Source organism: Chrysemys picta, chromosome 4, assembly GCF_011386835.1.
Source record: "Chrysemys picta bellii isolate R12L10 chromosome 4, ASM1138683v2, whole genome shotgun sequence".
Taxonomy (NCBI): Eukaryota; Metazoa; Chordata; order Testudines; family Emydidae; genus Chrysemys; species Chrysemys picta.
The window spans coordinates 62,421,236-62,445,790 of record NC_088794.1 but is presented as its reverse complement, the minus strand read 5'-3'; the positions used below and the strand labels follow the sequence as shown (position 1 = coordinate 62,445,790).

Sequence of the window (24,555 nt, the reverse complement as noted above, 5' to 3'; positions counted from 1 at the left end):
GCCCTCTTTGAGGGGTTGAAACACCAATTGCACTATCTCCTCTCTCCACTGTTGAATGTCAGAACTAACTTTGATTCTATTAGGAGTCTAGTTACAGGCTGCTGAGCTGAATTCACTTTGGGCCAATGGTGCACTAGCACTGGGGCTCCCCTACTATGAGCTGAAATTGCTAAGAGCTGAAATCATGAAAGAGCTAAAGTTATTAAGAGCTGAGATCACTGAGACTGTGTTAACTAGTGGGGGAGCCTGAAGCTATATTGCTAAGCGGCTGGCGGAGCAGCTAGCAGAGTGGAGCCTCACGAGGACGGTTGGAGCGGAGCTGAGCAACTCACAGGTCGGTGAGCAGGGCGGAGCGGCTGGAGGAGCAGAGCAGAGCGGAGCCTTGTGGGAGCGGCCCAAGGAACAGCTGAAGTGGAGCGGAGCTGAGCGACTCACAGGTCGGTGAGCAGGGCGGAGCGGCTGGAGAAGCAGCGAGCAGAGCGGAGCCTTGTGGGAGCAGCCCAAGGAACAGCTGAAGTGGAGCAGAGCTGAGCGGCTCACAGGTCGGTGAGCAGAGCGGAGCAGCTGCCAGAGCAGTTCGTGGACGGCGGGAGCGGCTCACGGGATAGCTGGTGGAGTGGAGTGGCTTGTGGAGAAGGCTGCGGCGGAACCCCACGGAGAGGCAGCCAGTCGGCCTCGGATCACGTAAGGTGCCCCTTAACACCCTGCGTGCCTTCCCCCCCCCCCCCCCCCGCTTGAACTCTGGGGCTGCACTGACCAGGGACAGAGACTTTGGGGGGTTGTTGGACTTTTGGGACTTTGGTGATCCTTGGGTTGCTGGACCCAAGAGACTTTGGGGTTGTTGGACTTTTGGGACTTTGGTGATCCTTGGGTTGCTGGACCCAAGAGACTTTGGGGTTGTTGGACTTTTGGGACTTTGGTGATTCTTGGGTTGCTGGTTTCAAGAACCAAAGGGAAAGGACACAGCCCAATTTGCTGGGGTGGGTTTTTTTTTTGCTCATGAAGCCTGTTTGTGTTGTTTTTCCAATTTAATGCTGATGTCGTTTACTTCATGTTATTAAACATTTTCTGTTACACTCAGACTCCGTGCTTGCGAGAGGGGAAGTATTGCCTCCTAGAGGCGCCCAGGGGGTGGTATGTAATTGTCCCAGGTCACTGGGTGGGGGCTCGAGCCGGTTTTGCATTGCGTTATTGAAACGGAACCCCTAGATACAGAACCCGGCCCTTGTTGCTGCCAACTTAGATGGGCAGAAGGGTTACATTTAAAACTTCTTGCTTTAAACAACCCCTTCATTAACTAGGAGACAATGTAGGCAGAAGCCCAGCTGCAGAGTGGGGGCTATCCAGTTTATTGCACTGAGTGTAGCATGTTTGATTACCTGCCCCCTGGGCGGGTGGCATATGTGTGCATTCGATGCAAGGAGCTCCTGGCCCTCAGAGACCACGTACGGACTCTGGAGGCAAGGGTGGCGGAACTGGAGGAGCTAAGGGAGGCAGAGAGGTATGTTGATGAGGCTTTCCGGGACACTGTAGAATTGTCCCACCTCCGGTCAGACAGCCCCTGCGCTGTTGAGGAGGATGAAAGGCCCATGGAAGCAGAGCAGTCAACGGGAGCAGAGGGAAACCTTCCCATAGTTGGGACCCTCCTTCCAGACAGTGCTGGGGTTGCCTCTCGCACTGAGGTTACCTCTCCAGGGGAGGGAACTCCAGTTGCTAGGAAAAGTCAGGTATTAGTATTGGGAGATTCGATCATTAGAAATGTAGATAGCTGGGTTTGTGATGACCGGGAGAACCGTATGGTGACTTGCCTGCCTGGTGCGAAGGTTGCGGATCTCTCGAGGCATCTAGACAGACTTATGTGTAGTGCTGGGGAGGAGCCGGTGGTCGTGGTACATGTAGGTACCAATGACATAGGGAAGGGTAGGAGAGATGTCCTGGAGGCCAAATTTAGGCTGCTAGGGAAGAGACTGAAATCCAGGACCTCTATGGTGGCATTCTCAGAAATGCTTCCAGTTCCATGCGCAGGGCCAGGTAGGCAGGCAGAGCTGCAGAGTCTCAATGCGTTGATGAGATGATGGTGTAGAGAGGAGGGGTTTACATTCATTAGGAACTGGGGAAACTTCTGGAATTGGGGGAGCCTATACAGGAAGGATGGGCTCCACCTAAACCAAAGTGGAACCAGACTGCTGGCACTCAACATTAAAAAGGTTGTAGAGCAGTTTTTAAACTAGGAGATGGGGGAAAGCCAACTGCTGCAGAGGAGCATGTGGATCGGACAGAGACTTCTCTCAGGGGAGAGTCTAATGATAGAAAATCTCCAGGTTATAGTCAGGAGCAGAGGATGGAAGAGGATAAAGTAGGGGCCAGATCAGATGATAAACATTCACATAAAAAAGAATCTGATACATCAGAAAAGGGCAGACAAATAAACAGTGACAAGTTTTTAAAGTGCTTGTACACAAATGCTAGAAGTCTAAATAATAAGGTGGGTGAACTAGAGTGCCTTGTGATAAAGGAGGATTTTGATATAATAGGCATCACAGAAACCTGGTGGACTGAGAGCAATCAATGGGACACAATCATTCCAGGGTACAAAATATATCGGAAGGACAGAACAGGTCGTGCGGGGGGGGGGGGGGGGGGAGTGGCACTATATGTGAAAGAAAATGTACAATCAAATGAAGTAAAAATCTTAAGCAAATCCGCATGTTCCATAGAATCTCTATGGATAGAAATTTCATGCTCTAATAAGAATATAACATTAGGGATCTATTATCGACCACCTGACCAGGACGGTGATAGTGATGATGAAATGCTAAGGGAAATTAGAGAGGCTATCAAAATTAAGAACTCAATAATAGTGGGGGATTTCAATTATCCCCATATTGACTGGGAACATTTCACTTCAGGATGAAATGCAGAGATAAAATTTCTCGATACTTTAAATGACTGCTTCATGGAGCAGCTGGTACGGGAACCCACAAGGGGAGAGGCAAAACTCGATTTAGTCCTGAGTGGAGCGCAGAAGCTGGTCCAAGCGGTAACCGCAGGAAATAGCAGGACCGCTTGGAAATAGTGACCATAATACAATAGCATTCAACATCCCTGTGGTGGGAAGAACATCTCAACAGCCCAACACTGTAGCATTTAATTTCAAAAGGGGGAACTATGCAAAAATGAGGGGGTTAGTTAAACAGAAGTTAAAAGGTACAGTGACTAAAGTGAAATCCCTGCAAGCTGCATGGGCGCTTTTTAAAGACATCATAATAACTTCAATGTATACCCCAAATTAAGAAACACAGTAAAAGAACTAAAAAAGAGCCACCGTGGCTTAACAACCATGTAAAAGAAACAGTGAGAGATAAAAAGACTTCCTTTAAAAAGTGGAAGTCAAATCCTAGTGAGGCAAATAGAAAGGAGCATAAACGCTGCCAAATTAAGTGCAAGAATGTAATAAGAAAAGCCAAAGAGGAGTTTGAAGAACGGCTAGCCAAAAACTCCAAAGGTAATAACAAAATGTTTTTTAAGTACATCAGAAGCAGGAAGCCTGCTAAACAACCAGTGGGGCCCCTTGATGATTGAGATACAAAAGGAGCACTTAAAGACGATAAAGTCATTGCGGAGAAACTAAATGGATTCTTTGCTTCAGTCTTCACAGCTGAGGATGTTAGGGAGATTCCCAAACCTGAGCTGGCTTTTGTAGGTGACAAATCTGAGGAACTGTCACGGATTGAAGTGTCACGAGAGGAGGTTTTGGAATTAATTGATAAACTTAACATTAACAAGTCACCGGGACCAGATGGCATTCACCCAAGAGTTCTGAAAGAACTCAAATGTGAAGTTGTGGAACTGTAAACTAAGGTTTGTAACCTGTCCTTTAAATTGGCTTCTGTACCCAATGACTGGAAGTTAGCTAATGTAACGCCAATATTTAAAAAGAGCTCTAGAGGTGATCCCGGCAATTACAGACCGGTAAGTCTAACGTCAGTACCGGGCAAATTAGTCGAAACAATAGTTAAGAATAAAATTGTCCGACACACAGAAAAACATAAACTGTTGAGCAATAGTCAACATGGTTTCTGTAAAGGGAAATCGTGTCTTACTAATCTATTAGAATTCTTTGAAGGGGTCAACAAACATGTGGACAAGGGGGATCCAGTGGACATAGTGTACTTAGATTTCCAGAAAGCCTTTGACAAGGTCCCTCACCAAAGGCTCTTATGTAAATTAAGCTGCCATGGGATAAGAGGGAAGGTCCTTTCATGGATTGAGAAATGGTTAAAAGACAGGGAACAAAGGGTAGAAATTAATGATACATTCTCAGAATGGAGAGGGGTAACTAGTGGTGTTCCCCAAGGGTCAGTCCTCGGACCGATCCTATTCAACTTATTCATAAATGATCTGGAGAAAGGGGTAAACAGTGAGGTGGCAAAGTTTGCAGATGATACTAAACTGCTAAAGATAGTTAAGTCCAAAGCAGACTGTGAAGAACTTCAAAAAGATCTCACAAAACTAAGTGATTGGGCAACAAAATGGCAAATGAAATTTAATGTGGATAAATGTAAAGTAATGCACATTGGAAAAAATAACCCCAACTATACATACAATATGATTGGGGCTAATTTAGCTACCACAAGTCAGGAAAAAGATCTTGGAGTCATCGTGGATAGTTCTCTGAAAATGTCCACGCAGTGTGCAGAGGCGGTCAAAAAAGCAAACAGGATGTTAGGAATCATTAAAAAGGGGATAGAGAATAAGACTGAGAATATATTATTGCCCTTATATAAATCGATGGTACACCCTCATCTCGAATACTGCATACAGATGTGGTCTCCTCATCTCACAAAAGATATACTGGCACTAGAAAAGGTTCAGAAAAGGGCAACTAAAATGATTAAGGGTTTGGAACGGGTCCCATATGAGGAGAGATTAAAGAGGCTAGGACTCTTCAGCTTGGGAAAGAGGAGACTAAGGGGGGATATGATAGAGGTATATAAAATCATGAGTGATGTGGAGAAAGTGGATAAGGAAAAGTTATTTACTTATTCCCATAATACAAGAACGAGGGGTCATCAAATGAAATTAATAGGCAGCAGGAATAAAAGGAAGTTCTTCTTCACGCAGCGCACAGTCAACTTGTGGAACTCACTACCTGAGGAGGTTGTGAAGACTAGGACTATAACAGAGTTTAAAAGAGAACTGGATAAATTCATGGTGGTTAAGTCCATTAATGGCTATTAGTCAGGACGGGTAAGGAATGGTGTCCCTAGCCTCTGTCTGTCAGAGGGTGGAGATGGATGGCAGGAGAGAGATCACTTGATCATTGCCTGTTAGGTTCACTCCCTCTGGGGCACCTGGCATTGGCCACTGTCGGTAGACAGGATACTGGGCTAGATGGACCTTTGGTCTGACCCGGTACGGCCTTTCTTATGTTCTTATGTTCACTCTCCGCTGGTGCACTAGGTTGTATTTCAGGCTCCGGTTGAGCTTCTTGCGCCGGTTTAGCTGCTGCTGTAGGTGTAGTCTCTCTGGTGCCTCTTGGTGCTGGCTCCCCTGACACTGATGGGGTTGCACGCACAGGCTCTGGTACTGACTGATCCGCCAGTTCCAATCCTTGGGCTGGTTCTGGCTGGGTCCCAGGAACTGCATCTACCACTGCTGCCATAGAGTCTGGTCTGGGGTCTGGTTCCACCACCTCTGGCTAGGTCCCCGGGCCTGTGGTATCAGGGGACACAGACTGGGTCCCTGTAGGAGGCTCAGGAGTTAGGTGTGGAGGTCTGTTTAGCCTGGCTGTGGGTGACCATCCCCACCCGTTTTGTTAGCCTCACATGGTTGGCTAAATCTTCTCCCAGCAGCATGGGAATGGCATAATTTTCATAGACTGAAAAGTCCATATTCCTGACCAGCCCTTGTACTGGAGAGGCAACTTGGCTGTAGGCAAGTTAAAAGAGTTGGCCTTAAAGAGTTGTACTGTTACTTGGGCCTCTGGGTGATGAATTTGGAGTCCACCAGGGATTGGTTGATAGCTGACACCTGTGCTCCTGTGTCTCTCCACACAGTAATCTTCCTCCTGCCCACACTCACAGTTTCCCTTCACTCTGGAGATATTTGTGAGGCATCTAGGCCTGAAGGCTCTCGGTGGGATCCCAGGGTGATGAGTTGCAGTCAGCTGGTGCTCTTGGGGCAGTTGGCCTTCATATGCCCCAGCTCATTACATTTAAAGCATTGCCCAGCTGACTGTGGGCTGGGGTGAGGTGGGTGGTTGGAGAGTGGGGTGGTGGGACGAGAGGGCATCTGGGGTCTCCCTGGCTGTGTGGAGGGATCCTCCTTTTGAAGTGGGGCCTTGGACTGACACCAATGGTGGGGTGTCGTCTGAGGTTGCCCATTCTGGTATCCCCACCAACTGCTACCAGCTTTCTTCTTCTCTGCCACCTCCACCCATTTGGCTCCAATCTCCCCCACCTCAATTACAGTTTTGGGTTTCCCATCTAGGATGTACCTTTCTATTTCCTCAGGAACACCTTCTAGAAACTGCTCCATTTGTATGAGGAGAGACAGATCTTCCAGAAACTTAACGTTTACTCCTGATATCCAGGCATCCCAATTTTTTACAATGTGGTAGGCATGTCGGGAAAATGCCACGTGTGGTTTCCACCTTAGGGCTCTGAACCACCGACGGGCATGCTTGGGCATTAGCCCCATTCTAATTCTGGCCTTTTGTTTAAAAAGTTCGTACTCGTTCATGTGTTCTTTAGGCATTCCAGCTGCCACCTCTGCTAAGGGTTCACTGAGTTGTAGCCTCAGCTCCACCATATACTGGTCTGTAGGGATGTTGTACCCAAGCCAAGCCCTTTCAAAATTTTCTAAGAAGGCCTCTGTATCATCGCCTACCTTGTATGCGGGGAATTTCTTGGAATGGGGAGCAGTACCTGGAGGAGGACTGTTAGAGCTACCTGGTTGACCCAGTTTAGCCCTTTCCAGCTCTAAGCGTTTCAGCTCTGTCTCTGCTTCTAAATAAATAAATAAATGGAGATATCCCATCTCCTAGAACTGGAAGGGACCTTGAAAGGTCATTGAGTCCAGCCCCTGCCTTCACTAGCAGGACTAAGTACTGATTTTGCCCCAGATCCCTAAGTGGCCCCCTCAAGGATTGAACTCACAACCCTGGGTTTAGCAGGCCAATGCTCAAACCACTGAGCTATCCCTCCCCGCTTCCATTTTGGCCTCCAAGCACTTCGCCTCTGCTTCTGCCTCCAAGCGCTTCATTTGTAGGAAGAAATTCCTGTCTTCCACAGTTAGAACTCGGTCTGGGTTAAGGGCATCCCTCCATCTTGGCACCTGGATCTTGGGTTGGGGAGGGCTGATCATTCCCTCTGGGGAAATCTCTGGTCCCCCATCCCCTCCCTGCATTTCTGTCATGGAGCTGGATGTCTAGGCTTTATCTGGGCCTGTCTTCTCCGTGGCGAGTCGCTTTGGGAAGACTGGTTGCTCTAGGGCAGGGGTCGGCAACCTTTCAGGAGTGGTGTGCCAAGTCTTCATTTATTCACTCTAATATAAGGTTTCGTGTGCCAGTAATACATTTTAACGTTTTTAGAAGGTCTCTTTCTATAAGTCTATAATATATAACGAAACTATTGTTGTATGTAAAGTAAATAAGGTTTATAAAATGTTTAAGAAGCTTCATTTAAAATTAAATTAAAACGCAGAGTCCCCCGGACCGGTGGCCAGGACCCGGGAAGTGTGAGTGCCAGTGAAAATCAGCTCGTGTGCTGCCTTCGGCACGCGTGCCATAGGTTGCCTAACCCTGCTCTAGGGTTTCAGTGCCTGACCGCAACCTCATACACAGGGCTGCCCTACTATAGCCTAGCTATTTTGTTGCCACGAAGCTAGAAAAAAAACCCTGCTTGTTGGACTCCCTGGGTTTGCAGGCTGAACCCTTTGCGTGCCTGTTCCCCCTCAGGCAGCAAAGGAAAGAAAAAAACTCCCTTGCTTTGCAGGCTGCCAAAAGGAAAAATGCGTCCTTTAAAAATCCTGAGGTCTGTGCCTCTGATTAAAAATGATCCCACCGCTCTGCCACCATGTCAAGGCTGATTCCCCACTCTGGCACTTTGAGTGCAGAAAGTGGGGGCTCACAAGGATTCTAAAAATTAATACTGGCCATTCCAGGCTTGTATTATTCCCAAGGTTACAACTTTTCTCTGACCTTGGATTGATAGATGCTGCCACCACCCAAGTGCAGAACCCCTTTGAGAGCCCAGGAAGGCACAGTTGGGAATTCCTTCCTGTGGGGTACCCTCAAGCCCTTTCACCACCACCCCCTCCAAGGAAGAGCTGATAAAGAAAAAACAGGAAATCAGCTGTTGCCAACAATATGTGCACAAACCTCTTTAAGATACAAAAATCCAATTATATTCTTAAAAAGGTAAATTTTATTTAAAAAAAAGAAAGAAAATAGTGGGGACTCAGGCTATTGCTAAATTTTAAAAGAGCAACTACAAGCATTAAGCACCAAGAATAGCTTTCTTGAGGTCCAACTTAAAGGTTGCAAACGAAACAAAAGCACCTGGGGTTAGCACAGAGGAATCCACAAGCTATAAAGAAATAAAAGGGATAAACCTAATAGCGTCTTTCTAGAGATTTCCTGATCTACTTACATATCTAGGGTTTTACTTGAGTAGTTTCTGGGTATGATATTGATGATTTTTTCATACCTGGCCCAAGCTTCTTACAGCATAGCTGCTGCCCGGTCCGCCTCTCCCTGGGAGAACAACCACAGACAGACAAAAGGGGAGTCTTCTCTCAATTTTAAAAAGTTCTAGCCTTCCCATTGGCTCTTTTGGCCAGGTGCCCAATTACTTCCTTTTACTTATGCATAGCAATGAGACTTTTTAACCCTTTACAGGTAGAGCAATTAGAGAACAGTTACTAAGAGAGATATAGCTACTTACTGGTCCATAAAAGGGAGCTCCCCCCCTTCATTTATCACAACTCCCCTTCCCCACTCCCCTCCCACATGCCTTGTCCTGTGCCTGCGGGACATCTACACCCCTGCACCATCTGGCCATGACATTTGCAGCAGGGAGGGCCTGACTGTCGGTGTTGAAAGAACACTTGGGTCAAAATGACCCCATGGGCAGTCAGCAGCGAACCAGATGAGCGGCAAACAGCAGAGGCTAACAGAGGGAGTTTGCCTGGGATCTGTCCGAGAGGAGGTACGCTAAGTGCTGCATTAGGGAGGCTGTGTTGGTGAGTATCTGAGTGTCTGTTGCTGGGACAGTTTGTCAGTTTGACCGTGTGCTTGATTGCTTGCTTGTTTGTTTGAAAAGTGTGAATTGGGAGTGCTTTGTTCCAGGTGGGCCTTGAGTGGGCCTGACTGGTATATAAGGGCAGTCAGCAGCGAACCAGCTGAGCGGCGAACAACAGAGGCTAACAGAGGGGGTTTGCCTGGGGAGAACTCACTGAGGCTTTTATCTGCAGGTTTCTCTGAGTAGTTACTGCAACAGCTGAGGAAGCTCTTAAGAGGAAGGTGATATGGAAGGTGAGCGATCAGCTGTTGTAACCTGCACAGGTTATGCCATGTTTGTCTTTCTTCCACAGGACAGAAGCGACTTTGTCTGTACAAAGTGCAAGCTGGTCTCCATATTGGAAGAGAAGGTTTGAGGTCTGGATAAACGAGTATCGACTCTGCATTGCATAAGGGAAAATGAAGATTTCCTGGACAGACGTCAGGAGATGCTTCTACAGCCACAATGTTCTGAAGATTCAGAGCAGGCGCAGCAGGGACAGAACGATGGTGAAGAAGTTTGGCAGCATGTGACCTCCAGAAAGAGAAAGAGGAGCATCCATGTACCAGCAATGGAGATACAGGTGAGCAATCGTTTCCATGTTCTCTCTACAGGTACTAATGTGGAGAGTGGACTAGATGTCCCATCTGAAGGAAGGGAGCAGAAGGAAACTCCACCAATTGGAAGGCAAAAGATGCACTGTCCTAGGGATGAGGGTTCCACAACCACCACTCCCAAGAGGAGGAGGAGGGTGGTGGTGGTCGGGGACTCCCTCCTCGGAGGGACTGAGTCATCTATCTGCCGCCCTGACCGGGAAAACAGAGAGGTCTGCTGCTTGCCAGGAGCTAGGATACACGATGTGACGGAGAGACTGCTGAGACTCATCAAGCTCTCGGATCGCTACCCCTTCCTGCTTCTCCACGTGAGCACCAATGATACTGCCAAGAATGACCTTGAGTGGATCACTGCAGACTACGTGGCTCTGGGAAGAAGGATAAAGGAGTTTGAGGCGCAAATGGTGTTCTCGTCCATCCTCCCTGTGCAAGGAAAAGGACTGGGTAGAGACCGTCGAATCGTAGAAGTCAACGAATGGCTACGCAGGTGGTGTCGGAGAGAAGGCTTTGGATTCTTCGACCATGGGATGGTGTTCCAAGAAGGAGGCGTGCTAGGCAGAGACGGGCTCCACCTAACAAAGAGAGGGAAGAGCATCTTCGCCAGCAGGCTGGCTAACCCAGTGAGGAGGGCTTTAAACTAGGTTCACCGGGGGAAGGAGACCAAAGCCCTGAGGTAAGTGGGGAAATGGGATCCTGGGAGGAAGCATGAGCAGGAGAGCGTAAGAGGGGAGGACTCCCATCTCGTACTGAGAAAGGGAGACAATCAGTGAGTTATCTTAAGTGCCTATACACAAATGCAAGAAGCCTGGAAAACAAGCAGGGAGAACTGGAAGTCTTGGCACCGTCATGGAACTATGATGCGATTGGAATAACAGAGACTTGGTTGGATAATTCACATGACTGGAGTACTGTCATGGATGGATATAAACTGTTCAGGAAGGACAGGCAGGGCAGAAAAGGTGGGGGAGTTGCGCTGAATGTAAGAGAGAAGTATGACTGCTCAGAGCTCCGGTATAAAACTGCAGAAAAACCTGAGAGTCTCTGGATAAAGTTGAGAAGTGTGAGCAACAAGGGTGATGTCGTGGTTGGAGTCTGCTATAGAGCACCAGACCAGGGAGATGAGGTGGATGAGGCTTTCTTCCGGCAACTAACAGAAGTTGCTAGATCGCAGGCCCTGGTTCTCATGGGAGACTTTAATCACTCTGATATCTGCTGGGAGAGCAATAGAGTGGTGCACAGAAAATCCAGGACGTTTTTGGAAAGTGTAGGGGACAATTTCCTGGTGCAAGTGCTGGAGGAACCAACTAAGGGCAGAGCTTTTCTTGACCTGCTGCTCACAAACAGGGAAGAATTAGTAGGGGAAGCAAAAGTGGATGGGAACCTGGGAGGCAGTGACCATGAGATGGTCGAGTTCGGGATCCTGGCACAAGGAAGAAAGGAGAGCAGCAGAATACGGACCCTGGACTTCAGAAAAGCAAACTTTGACTCCCTCAGGGAACAGATGGGCAGGATCCCCTGGGAGAATAACATGAAGGGCAAAGGGGTCCAGGAGAGCTGGCTGTATTTTAAAGAATCCTTATTGCGGTTGCAGGAACAAACCATCCCGATGTGTAGAAAGAATAGTAAATATGGCAGGCAACCAGCTTGGCTTAACAGTGAAATCCTTGCTGACCTTAAACACAAAAAAGAAGCTTACAAGAAGTGGAAGATTGGACAAATGACCAGGGAGGAGTATAAAAATATCGCTCAGGCATGCAAGAGTGAAATCAGGAAGGCCAAATCGCACTTGGAGTTGCAGCTAGCAAGAGATGTTAAGAGTAACAAGAAGGGTTTCTTCAGGTATGTTAGCAACAAGAAGAAAGTCAAGGAAAGTGTGGGCCCCTTCCTGAATGAGGGAGGCAACCTAGTGACAGGGGATGTGGAAAAAGCTAATGTATTCAATGCTTTTTTTGCCTCTGTCTTCACAAACAAGGTCAGCTCCCAGACTGCTGGACTGGGCAGCACAGTATGGGGAGGTGGTGATCAGCCCTCCGTGGAGAAAGAAGTGGTTCAGGACTATTTAGAAAAACTGGATGAGCACAAATCCATGGGGCCGGATGCGCTGCATCCAAGGGTGCTAACGGAGTTGGCGGATGTGATTGCGGAGGCATTGGCCATCATCTTTGAAAACTCATGGCAATCGGGGGAGGTCCCAGATGACTGGAAAAAGGCTAATGTAGTGCCCATCTTTAAAAAAGGGAAGAAGGAGGATCCGGGGAACTACAGGCCAGTCAGCCTCACCTCAGTCCCTGGAAAAATCATGGAGCAGGTCCTCAAGGAATCAATTATGAAACACTTAGAGGAGAGGAAAGTGATCAGGAACAGTTAGCATGGATTCACCAAGGGGAAGTCGTGCCTAACTAACCTAATTGCCTTCTATGATGAGATAACTGGCTCTGTGGATGAGGGGAAAGCAGTGGATGTGTTATTCCTTGAATTTAGCAAAGCTTTTGATACGGTCTCCCCCAGTATTCTTGCCTGCAAGTTAAAGAAGTATGGGCTGGATGAATGGACTGTAAGGTGGATAGAAAGCTGGCTAGATCGTCGGGCTCAACGGGTAGTGATCAATGGCTCCGTGTCTAGTTGGCAGCCGGTTTCAAGCGGAGTGCCCCAAGGGTCGGTCTTGGGGCCAGTTTTGTTTAATATCTTTATTAATGATGTGGAGGATGGTGTGGACTGCACTCTCAGCAAGTTTGCAGATGAGACTAAACTGGGAGGCGTGGTAGATACGCTGGAGGGTAGGGATCAGAGACAGAGGGACCTAGACAAATTAGAGGATTGGGCCAGAAAAAAACTGATGAGGTTCAACAAGGACAAGTGCAGATTCCTGCACTTAGGATGGAAGAATCCTATGCACTGCTACGGACTAGGGACCGAATGGTTAGGTAGCAGTTCTGCAGAAAAGGACCTAGGGGTCACAGTGGATGAGAAGCTAGATATGAGTCAACAGTGTGCTCTTGTTGCCAAGAAGGCTAATGGCATTTTGGGCTGTATAAGTAGGGGCATTGCCAGCAGATCGAGGAACGTGATCATTCCCCTTTATTCGACATTGGTGAGGCCTCATCTGGAGTACTGTGTCCAGTTTTGGGCCCCACACTACAAGAAGGATGTGGAAATATTGGAAAGAGTCCAGCGGAGGGCAACAAAAATGATTAGGGGTCTGGAGCACATGACTTATGAGGAGAGGCTGAGGGACCTGGGATTGTTTAGTCTCCAGAAGAGAAGAATGAGGGGGGATTAGATAGCAGCCTTCAACTACCTGAAGGGGGGTTCCAAAGAGGATGGAGCTCGGCTGTTCTCAGTGGTGGCAGATGACAGAACAAGGAGCAAGGAGGTCTAAGTTGGATATTAGGAAACACTATTTCACTAGGAGGGTGGTGAAGCACTGGAATGCATTACCTAGGGAGGTGGTGGAATCTCCTTCCTTGGAGGTTTTTAAGGCCTGGCTTGACAAAGCCCTGGCTGGGATGATTTAGTTGGGAATTGGTCCTGCTTTGAGCAGGGGGTTGGACTAGATGATCTCCTGAGGTCCCTACCAACCCTGATATTCTATGATTCTATGATTCTACTATCAGAGGGGTAGCCGTGTTAGTCTGAATCTGTAAAAAGCAACAGAGGGTCCTGTGGCACCTTTGAGACTAACAGAAGTATTGGGAGCATAAGCTTTCGTGGGTAAGAACCTCACTTCTTCAGATGCAAGTAATGAAAATCTCCAGAGGCAGGTATAAATCAGTGTGGAGATAACGAGGTTAGTTCAATCAGGGAGGGTGAGGTGCTCTGCTAACAGTTGAGGTGTGAACACCAAGGGAGGAGAAACTGCTTCTGTAGTTGGATAGCCATTCACAGTCTTTGTTTAATCCTGATCTGATGGTGTCAAATTTGCAAATGAACTGGAGCTCAGCAGTTTCTCTTTGGAGTCTGGTCCTGAAGTTTTTTTGCTGTAAGATGGCTACCTTTACATCTGCTATTGTGTGGCCAGGGAGGTTGAAGTGTTCTCCTACAGGTTTTTGTATATTGCCATTCCTGATATCTGACTTGTGTCCATTTATCCTCTTGCGTAGTGACTGTCCAGTTTGGCCAATGTACATAGCAGAGGGGCATTGCTGGCATATGATGGCATATATAACATTGGTGGACGTGCAGGTGAATGAGCCGGTGATGTTGTAGCTGATCTGGTTAGGTCCTGTGATGGTGTTGCTGGTGTAGATATGTGGGCAGAGTTGGCATTGAGGTTTGTTGCATGGGTTGGTTCCTGAGTTAGAGTTGTTATGGTGCGGTGCGTGGTTGCTGGTGAGAATATGCTTAAGGTTGGCAGGTTGTCTGTGGGCGAGGACTGGCCTGCCTCCCAAGGTCTGTGAAAGTGAGGGATCATTGTCCAGGATGGGTTGTAGATCACTGATGAATGATCAGGTTTAATCACCCTCCCTGGTAGAAATGGGGGCCTTATTTCTAATTGGAATTTGGCTGGCTACAGCTTACAAACAGTGGTTCTCTTGTTCTGCCTTTCTCTGTGAGATCAAATTGCCCGGAGTACCCAGTGTCTTCTCCTTGTGGAGGTCCTTAGACACTGTAATCAAGCCACCTCTCATTCTTCTTTTTGATAGCTAAACAGATTGTGCATTTTAACTCTCTCTCTCTGAAGGGCATTTTCTCCAGCACTTGATCATTTTTGTGGCTCCTTTCTGCGCATCTCCAATTTTTCAACATACTTTTTTTTAATATGGAGATATACCTATCTCATAAAACTGAAAGGTCATCACGTCCAGCCCCCTGCCTTCACTAGCAGGACCAAATACTGATTTTGTCCCAGAGTGGCCCCCTCAAGGAGGGAACTCACAACCCTGGGTCTAGCAGGCCAATGCTCAAACCACTGAGCTATCCCTCCCCCTCTTTTAAAATGTGGACACCAGAACTGGATGCAGTATTCCAGTGTCACTCTCCCCAGTGCCACGTACAGAGGGAAAACCACCTCCTTGCTCCTACTCACTCCTCCCCTACTTTTAGAGCCAAGGAGCACATTAACCCTTTTTGCCACACCATCACACTGGGAGCTCATGTTCAGCTACTTGTCCACTCTGACTCCTAAACCATTCGGGGATACAGGCCCCCATTCTGTTTGCATGGACTGTTTTCCTTGTTCCTAGAGGTAAAACTTTGCATTTGGCTATATTAAAACCCATTTTGTTGGATTTGTTGGGCCCAGCTTACCAAGTGATCCGGTGCTGAGCACCCACCAATAGCCCTCCATCAGCTCCCCTCCACGCCCCGCAGCAGGCCCCGTGGATCAGCACCTCTCCCTCCCTCCCTGTGCCTCCCGCCCGCCGCGAACAGCTGTTCGCGGCGTGCACGAGGCTGGGAGAGAGTGGGGAGGAGCGAGGACGTGGCGGACTTGGGGGAGGGAACAGAACTGGGTGGGAAGAGGCGGGGCCGGAGAAGGGGTGGAGTGAGGTTGGGGTCAGAGCCAGGGGTTGAGCACCCCCCCGCACATTGGAAAGTCAGTGCCTGTGGAACCAGGTTGCTCTCCAGGACTGCCCTGTCCTCATCATTTGCCACTCCACCTAGGGTTACCATACATCCGGATTTCCCCAGACATGTGCGGTTTTTTGGTCTTTAAATAGCCGTCCAGGGGGAATTTGTAAACATCTAAAAATGTCCGGGATTTCCCCCCGGGCGGCTATTTAAAGACCGAAAAGCCACTGACAGCGGGGCCGGGCTGGACTGAGCTGCTCGGATTGGGGCCTCTCCAGCAGCCAAAGCCCCTCCCTGGCTCCCCCCCTCCCCTGCAGCCTCAGATCGCTGCGCCAGCAGCGCTGGGGGGGCTGCGTGCTCCGTGAGGGAGCGGGTCTGGCAGCGGTCGCCAAAGCCCCTCCCCTGCTCCCCCCCGCAGCTTCAGATCGCCTTGCCGGCAGCGCCAGGCGGGGCTGGGCGCTCAGCCAGGGTATGTCTACACTACGGGATTAATCCGAATTTATATAATTCGAATTTTGGAAACAGATTGTATAAAGTCGAATGTATGCGGCCACACTAAGCACATTAATTCGGGGGTGTGCGTCCATGTACCGGGGCTAGCGTCGATTTCTGGAGCGTTGCACTGTGGGTAGCTATCCCATAGCTATTCCATAGTTCCCACAGTCTCCCCCGCCCATTGGAATTCTGGGTTGAGATCCCAGTGCCTGATGGGGCAAAAAACATTGTCGCAGGTGGTTCTGGGTACAGCCTCACCCCTCCCTCCATGAAAGCAACGGCAGACAACCATTTCGCGCCTTTTTTCCTGGGTGAACACTGCAGACTCCATACCACGGCAAGCATGGAGCCCGCTCAGCTCAAGACAGCAGTCATGAACATTGTAAACACCTCAAGCGTTCTTGTGCAGTTTATGCTGAGCCAGGACCAGAAAAACGAGGCGAGGAGGCGGTGGCGACGGCAGCACAGTGACAAGCATGTTGAGGACATGGACATGGACATGGACACAGAATTCTCTCAAACCGCGGGCCCCGGTGCTTTGGAGATCATGTTGTTAATGGGGCAGGTTCTATCCATGGAACGCCGATTCTGGGCCCGGGAAACAAGCACAGACTGGTGGGACCGCATAGTGTTGCAGGTGTTGGACGAGTCCCAGTGGCTGCGAAACTTTCGCATGCGTAAGGGCACTTTCATGGAACTTTGTGACTTGCTGTCCCCTGCCCTGAAACGCCAGAATACCAAAATGAGAGGAGCCCTCACAGTTGAGAAGCGAGTGGCGTTAGCCCTGTGGAAGCTTGCAACACCAGACAGCTACCGGTCAGTCGGGAATCAATTTGGAGTGGGCAAATCTACTGTGGGAGCTGCTGTGATGCAAGTAGCCAAAGCAATCACTGAGGTGCTGCTACGAAAGGTAGTGACTCTGGGAAATGTGCAGGTCATAGTGGATGGCTTTGCTGCAATGGGATTCCCTAACTGTGGTGGGGCAATAGATGGAACCCATATCCCTATCTTGCCACCGGAGCACCAAGCCACCGAGTACATAAACCGCAAGGGGTACTTTTCAATGGTGCTGCAAGCACTTGTGGATCACAAGGGACGTTTCACCAACATCAACGTGGGCTGGCCGGGAAGGGTTCATGATGCTTGTGTCTTAAGGAACACTACTCTGTTTAAATGTGTTGGGGTCCACTAGGCATAGCTACCAGGTAACTCGGGAGAGTGGAAGGCCACAAGTGCCGATGAAGCTCTTTTGCTCTGGGCCTATCTGAACCCCCAAGCCCCATCTTGGGAACTCTCACCTACTTCTATGCTAACTGCTTACATGCTCTGAAGTAGGTTGAAGCAGAAATGTAATGTCAGCTTTCTAGCAGATGGCTGCAGTTTCACTCACACTAGCAGAAATAATAGAGATAAGAAGCGGGGTAGTTAGTTTGCAGGTGTCTAACTCAAGGTCGCAAAGACTGAGAAAGTTTTCTCACAAGCTTATGTAGAGCTTATTGTAACAGTTGTCTGGAAGGGAGGGGTAAGGGGGAACAGCCAGACAAAGAGATGTATGCAAACAGTTTGGAGTATAAAAGGTAAAAGTTGTTTGTATTTGTTGCACTGGATTTGAGACATGCTGGTCTCCTAGTGCCATTTCAGAGCTCTGAAATAAACTTGGCTTGCTTTCTCCCCTCGGTGTCTTTATTGGTGCCAAGCACACCGGGCGACGGACCATTGTTGTCCCCTCGAGCCCTTTAGGGCGGGCAACAGTTTTGGCATCCCTGGGTGGGCTCGAGGCTGAAATTTAGCCTTGCCCGGATCCCTCCTGGTGGCCGACGGATTACGACGACGACCGACGCCCAGAGCTCACCGGTGACTTCATCGGGGGCCTCGGCAGAGACGTGGTTTGCTCGACCCCGGAGGGCACAATGGTGCAACGCACACAGACAGTGGAGAAGCAGCTGCGGGCGACGGTGGGGAACCGGTCCCGTTGATAGGGCGACGGTGACGGTGCAGAACCGGACCCTTGGATAAGGTAGGAACAGTCCAGTGGGGACTTATCTGTTGTGACCTGGGGACGCCCAGTGTCTGCCTGTTGTGACCTGGGGACGCCCAGAGTCTCCCTTGGTATGGGGCAGGGACAGAGTACAGCTGGCAGGGTACAGTGTACACCTTTAGAATGCATTCTGGTGAACTGGAAAGTGTTTGGATCTGATCAGTTGATTAAAAGTAAATTGAAAAGGTTCTGTACAGTTGATTGGCCTCAGTACCAGCTAGAGTGCCAAGAAAGGTGGCCACCGGAAGGATCACTTAATTACAACACGATCCTTCAATTGCTTTTGTTCTGTCAGAGAACAGGTAAATGGAATGAACATCTCTATGCGTATACGTTCATGGTGTTAAGAAATAGGACTGATATTTTGCTCAAGTGCCATTTGACTCCGACAGGCTCGGTAGTGACGGCTGCTAAACCCCAGAACCCTCCCACTGTTGTAATGCCAGAATCGGTGTCCCCTTCGGCTCCTCCACCCCCACAGGCTTCAGAGAGTACCCCCCCCCCCCCCCCGCCCGTGGGATTGTATCCGTTGATTACTGAGAGTGTGGTAGCCCGTCCCGGAACTCAAGAACGGCCAGCTCAGATAGTATCTGTCTACTCGCATGTACCTTTTAACCCTGTACATCTGGCTGCTTTTAAGGCAGAGGCAGGAGAATTCTCAACGAATCCAAGCAAGTTCATTTCTATCTTTGAAGGATGTCTAGCTAGCCATAAGCCTGACTGGGATGATTGTAATATACTTATGAGAACCCTGTTGTCCGAAGTGGAGCGGAATCAGGTTATAGCCAAGGCTAAGGAGGAAGACAGAGAAGGCATTTAAGGTTTAAAGGGAAAGCTATTGGACACCAGAAGTTGTACAGAGTGGAATCCTCAGAAGTGAGTGTGCTTGTCCTGGTTTGTTGCTTCAAAGCTCTGTACAGAAGTTATGTTACTGGGAAGGTGTATGATGGCAATGAGTATGTGTTAATGGTTGGAGAAGAGGTGTATAAGTGAAGAGTGGAAGGTTCCTTTGGAAGTTAGAAGAAGCCGAGAAAGGGAGAAGGAAAGAGAACAGAATGAGTTAACTGAGAGGAAAATATAGCTAGCAGCTCAGTCATGCTGGCTCATCCAAGGCCAAGACTTGGCTGACAATCAAGAGAAAGGGGGGCCTGAATGTGACCAAGCAACTGTGAGATCTGCAAAATACTGCAAGGCATAAGGAAGACAAACAAAGGGTTAAAAAGCAGCTTTGTTGAACAGTATTGGCCCAGGGATTTAAAAATTCCCCCACTCTGTTTGGACAGGCTTTGGCCAGAGACTTGGAGGAGTGGGATAATTCAGACAGAGCCCTCCTGCTGCAATATGTAGATGACTTGTTAATTGCTGCTGTGGGTCTAATCCCTTGTCTCAGAGCTACTGTGAGTCTCCTAAACTTTATTGGACTGCAAGGATACAGGGTATCTCAAAGCAAAGCCCAAATTGCTCTTTCAGAGGTTCAATATCTGGGATTTCACATCAGGCAGGGAGAAAGACAGCTCTCAAACGAAAGGAAGGAGGCTATCTGCCAAGTTCCCATCCCCAGCAACCGTAAACGGCTTAGGGCATTCCTGTGCATGGCAGGTTTTTGCAGAATATGGATTCCAGAGTTTGGACTGTGGGCTAAACCTCTGTATGAATGTGTTAAGGGAGCGGATCATGACCCCTTTCACTGGTCCCCAGAAGCGGCCAGGGCATTTAAAATCTTGAAAAGGAAGCTAATGGAAGCTCCAGCCCTGGGTTTGCCCGATATATCTAAGCCGTTCCAACTGTATGTGCATGAACGAAAAGGGGTAGCTTTGGGAATGCTTACCCAGCTATTAGGTGCCTGGAAACGTCCTGTGGCATACTTTTCTAAACAACTAGATCAAGTTTCAAAGGGATGGCCAGCCTGTTTGAGAGCGGTCGCAGCTACTGCTCTAGTGCTTGGGGAAGCTAAGAAGCTGACACTGGGAGGAACTGTGCAAGTGTATGTTCCCCATATGGTCCGAGCCTTGCTGGACACTAAGGGTGGTCTTTGGCTCACACAGGCTCGGGTTGCTCGGTACCAGGCACAGCTGTTAGAGAATCCTGAAGTCACCCTGCAGACCTGTCCCTCCCTTAATCCAGCTACCCTGCTACCAGAGACAGAAAAGCAGGAACATGACTGTCTAGAAATCATAGATGTTCAGTACTCTAGCCGCCCAGATCTAAAAGATCACCCACTCCCAAATGCTGACTTGGAATGGTATACGGATGGCAGTAGTACTGTTGTGGATGGGCGAAGGAGGGCTGGTTATGCTATTGTGTCTCTTCATGATACCGTGGAAGCTGAGAGTTTACTGGCAGGAACATCTGCCCAGCTTGCTGAACTAGTGGCCCTGACTCGTGCACTCGAGCTGGCAAAAGACAAACGGGTTAATACCTTTACTGACTCAAAGTATGCTTTTGGGGTATTGCATGCTCACGCTGGTTTGTGGAAGCAAAGGGGAATGCTAACAGCCCAAGGCTCTCCGGTCAAGCATGGGTCTCAAATTCTCCGGCTTTTAGAAGCAGTACAACTCCCCTCAGCAGTAGCAGTAGTGCATTGCAAAGCCCATCAAAGGGAAGATCAAGATGTATCCAAGGGCAATGCCAGAGCAGACAGGGAAGCTAAGCGAGCTGCTACCCTGAAATCACCAACTGAGGAGAATGCCCAAATGCATGCCCTCATCCCATCAGTGGGTGAGCTTGCAGCCCCTCAGTACTCCCAAGAGGACAGAAACCTGGCTGACAGTCTTGGTCTCCAGGAAAAGGAGGGATGGCTTTATTCGACAGAGGGAAAAATCCTCCTGCCCAAGGGCCTGATTCGACCAGTGTTGCAGAAACTGCATCAAACCACACACGCAGGCAGAGAGGCTCTTACCCAGCTTATGAATAAATATTTTCTAACCTCCGGACTTAAACCCCTAGCATCACAGGTACAAGCTGAATGTTTCATCTGCCAAAAGAATAACCCTCGACCAGGAGTAGTAGTGCCACCAGCCACCCTGGAACCTACCCCAGGCCCAGGATTGGTGTGGCAAATAGACTTTACTGAGTTTCCCAGGACCCAAGGGTACGGGTACCTTCTCGTCTTAGTGGATCGATTCAGCGGATGGCCTGAAGCCTTCCCATGTCGCAACAACACTGCCAAGACAGTGGCTCTTAAGTTTGTCAAGGAAATCATTCCTCGCTTCGGCCTTCCTCAGTGGATGGAATCTGATAATAGAACACACTTCACATCTCAAGTGGTTCAAAAGATATCAAGTGCTCTGCAAATCCCCTGGAAGCTCCACACACCCTGGCGACCACAAGCCAGTGGAGTAGTGGAACGCACAAATCAGACACTCAAGCGACACCTCTCAAAGGTCTGTCAGGAGGCCTCTCTTAAGTGGCCTGATGCCTTGCCCCTTGTGTTACTTCGCATTCGTGCTCTCCCTAAGGGTAGGATAGGGCTTAGTCCCTTCGAGATTATGTTTGGAAGAGCATGGCCTATGAATGGTACCCCAGTTCTGGCAGGGGAGTGGGAGATGGGGTGTGGTTTCTTGTCTCAGTACATGTGCTCTCTGTCTGCTGTTCTTTCTTCTCTTCACAGGTATACCAAAGATTCACAGCCTCTTCTGCTGGATACTCTGGTCCACTCCCTGCAGCCTGGTGACTCCATTCTCGTGCGGACCTGAAAGGACGAGCCTCTCCAAGAGAAGTGGAAGGGACCCCACACCGTCCTGCTTGTCACCCATACAGCGGCAAAGGTCGAAGGACACAAGAACTGGATTCATCACTCTCGACTGAAAGCAGTGCCCGCTCCTGAACAGTGGACTGTCCAGCCTGAGGAGAAGACTGCTAACGACGATTTGGGACTTAAGCTGTTATTCAAAAGACAGTAAGGGTCACTGGGAATGCGTTGTGATCTTTCTGAACAGTCACAGCATACTCCCCGCGAGAACCCTGAGCATTGGTTTTATTTTCTCACAGAAGGCCGACCTGGCCTATGTATTTGGTCTTGTTATTTTTTGACTTGTTTAGTGTCAACAATTCTTCTTATCTTCTGGGCAGTTCGGTTGTTGAAATTGTATGTGCCCTTATTGGAGAAGAGTGTTGTACCTATGTCCCGGAGTTTTCACAGGACATTAACAAGCACATCTTGTCAGCTGAACGGGCCTTTAACCAGTGGAAGACCCAGGAAGGAGAACCCACTATTTTGGATTCCCTTTGGGGTTGGATACCTGGTTTAGGGGAACTAGGGGATATAGGGGGAAGCATTGTTCGCATCTTGCTCACAGGTGTTGTGGTATGTTTTGTTCTTGTTCTTTTGCTCATTTGCTGTAAAGTGCTCATACGTAAGATTTGTACCTCCCATACCCCAGAAGTTCCCTTATACCCTCTCATTGATAATCCTGATTGCATGGAGCTTAATCGCATTTTGTCTTTAGAGTATGAGAAAACTCTGACAAAGGTTTGTTGAGTGTTCTCAAAGGAGGGATTGTTGGGGTCCATTAGGCATAGCTACCAGGTAACTCGGGAGAGTGGAAGGCCACAAGTGCCGATGAAGCTCTTTTGCTCTGGGCCTATCTGAACCCCCAAACCCCATCTTGGGAACTCTCACCTACTTCTATGCTAACTGCTTACATGCTCTGAAGTAGGTTGAAGCAGAAATGTAATGTCAGCTTTCTAGCAGATGGCTGCAGTTTCACTCACACTAGCAGAAATAATAGAGATAAGAAGCGGGGTAGTTAGTTTGCAGGCGTCTAACTCAAGGTCGCAAAGACTGAGAAAGTTTTCTCACAAGCTTATGTAGAGCTTATTGTAACAGTTGTCTGGAAGGGAGGGGTAAGGGGGAACAGCCAGACAAAGAGATGTATGCAAACAGTTTGGAGTATAAAAGGTAAAAGTTGTTTGTATTTGTTGCACTGGATTTGAGACATGCTGGTCTCCTAGTGCCATTTCAGAGCTCTGAAATAAACTTGGCTTGCTTTCTCCCCTCGGTGTCTTTATTGGTGCCAAGCACACCGGGCGACGGACCATTGTTGTCCCCTCGAGCCCTTTAGGGCGGGCAACAAATGGCTGCAGCAAGGGACTTACTTCCCGGACCAGAAAATAACCGTTGGGGATGTTGAAATGCCAATAGTTATTCTTGGGGACCCAGCCTACCCCTTAATGTCATGGCTCATGAAGCCATACACAGGCAGCCTGGACAGGAGTCAGGAGCTGTTCAACTACAGGCTGAGCAAGTGCAGAATGGTGGTAGAATGTGCATTTGGCCGTTTAAAAGGTCGCTGATGATCGTTACTGACTCACTCAGACCTCAGCCAAACCAATATCCCCATTGTTATTTCTGCTTGCTGTGTGCTCCACAATCTCTGTGAAAGTAAGGGGGAGACCTTTATGGTGGGGTGGGAGGCTGAGGCAAATCGCCTGGCTGCTAATAATGCGCAGCCAGACACCAGGGCGATTAGAAGAGCACACCAGGAAGCGCTGTGCATCAAAGAAGCTTTGAAAACCAGACTGGCCAGGCTACAGTGTGAAATTTCTGTTTGTTTCTCCTTCATGAAAACCCGCCCCCTTTATTGACTCATTCTCTGTAAGGAACCCATCCTCCCCCTGCCCCCAGCTTGCTTTCAAAGGAAATAAAGTCACTATCATTTAAAAATCATTTATTCTTTATTAATTGATTAGAAAAAGAGGCAGAGAACCCGGGTGGGGTTTGGGAGGAGGATTGGCGGGAAGGAAAAGGCCACTAAAAAAAGGTTAAAAAAATGACAGCCTTCTGCTTAGGCTTACACGTCTGGGTGAGGAGGCTATGGAACATGGTGAGGGGAGAGGGGGGTTATACAGGGGCTGTAGCGGCACTCTGTTATCCTGCTGCCGTTCCTGAAGCTCCCAACCCTCCAAAGCCAGTATCCAAGATGCCGGAGCATGTCTGTTTGCTCACGCAGCAGCCCCAGCGTTGCATCCTGCCTCCTCTGATCTTCCTGCCGCCACCTCTCATCTTGAGCATCTCTCCTCTCCTCACGTTGGTCCCTTCTGTCCTCACGTTGGTCCCTCATGTCCTCACGTTCACTGGCTTCTTTCCTATACTTTGAAACCGTGTCCTTCCACTCATTCAGATGAGCTCTTTCACTGCGGGTGGATTCCATGATTTCTGCGAACATCTCGTCTCACGTCTTCTTTTTATGACGCCTTATCTGAGATAGCCTTTGGGACGGAGGAGGGAGGCTTGAAAAATTTGCAGCTGCTGGAGGGAGGGAAAAAAGGAGAGAATTTTTTAAAAAGATACATTTTGCAGAGCAATGCTTATACTCTTTCACGGTGACCAACACTATTCACATTACATAGCACATGTGATTTCTGTGCAAGGTCGCATTTTGCCTCTTAATATTGAGTGCCTGTGGCTTTGCTGCTAGAGATCACAGACGCAGGTCCGGGCAACAGAATTCGGCTTGCATGTGGCCATGGTAAGCCATTGTCTTTCGGCTTCTGTGCCCTCCTTTCCCACATACCAATGATGAGATGAGATTATCCCCGCCTTGGAATCCACGGTCAGAGGTGGGGTAGTGGTGGCGGCCCCCCCTAGAACTGCATGCAGCTCGGCGTAGAAGCG

General features: G+C 48.8%; 2 long non-coding RNA genes across 2 annotated transcripts in view; one reads left to right on the top strand and one right to left on the bottom strand.

Annotated features, from left to right (window-relative positions):
• The first annotated feature begins 15,873 nt into the window (after positions 1–15,873).
• LOC135983056 (uncharacterized) lies at positions 15,874–22,933 on the top strand. The gene is made up of 2 exons (XR_010600548.1): positions 15,874–17,918; positions 21,550–22,933. It is a non-coding gene; the product is annotated as an uncharacterized LOC135983056 (long non-coding RNA).
• Positions 22,340–24,555, bottom strand: part of LOC135983055 (uncharacterized) — a 19,692-nt gene continuing 17,476 nt past the window's right edge. The window contains exon 2 of the long non-coding RNA XR_010600547.1: positions 22,340–24,189. This is a non-coding gene — a long non-coding RNA (uncharacterized LOC135983055). The remainder of the gene's footprint in view (positions 24,190–24,555) is intronic.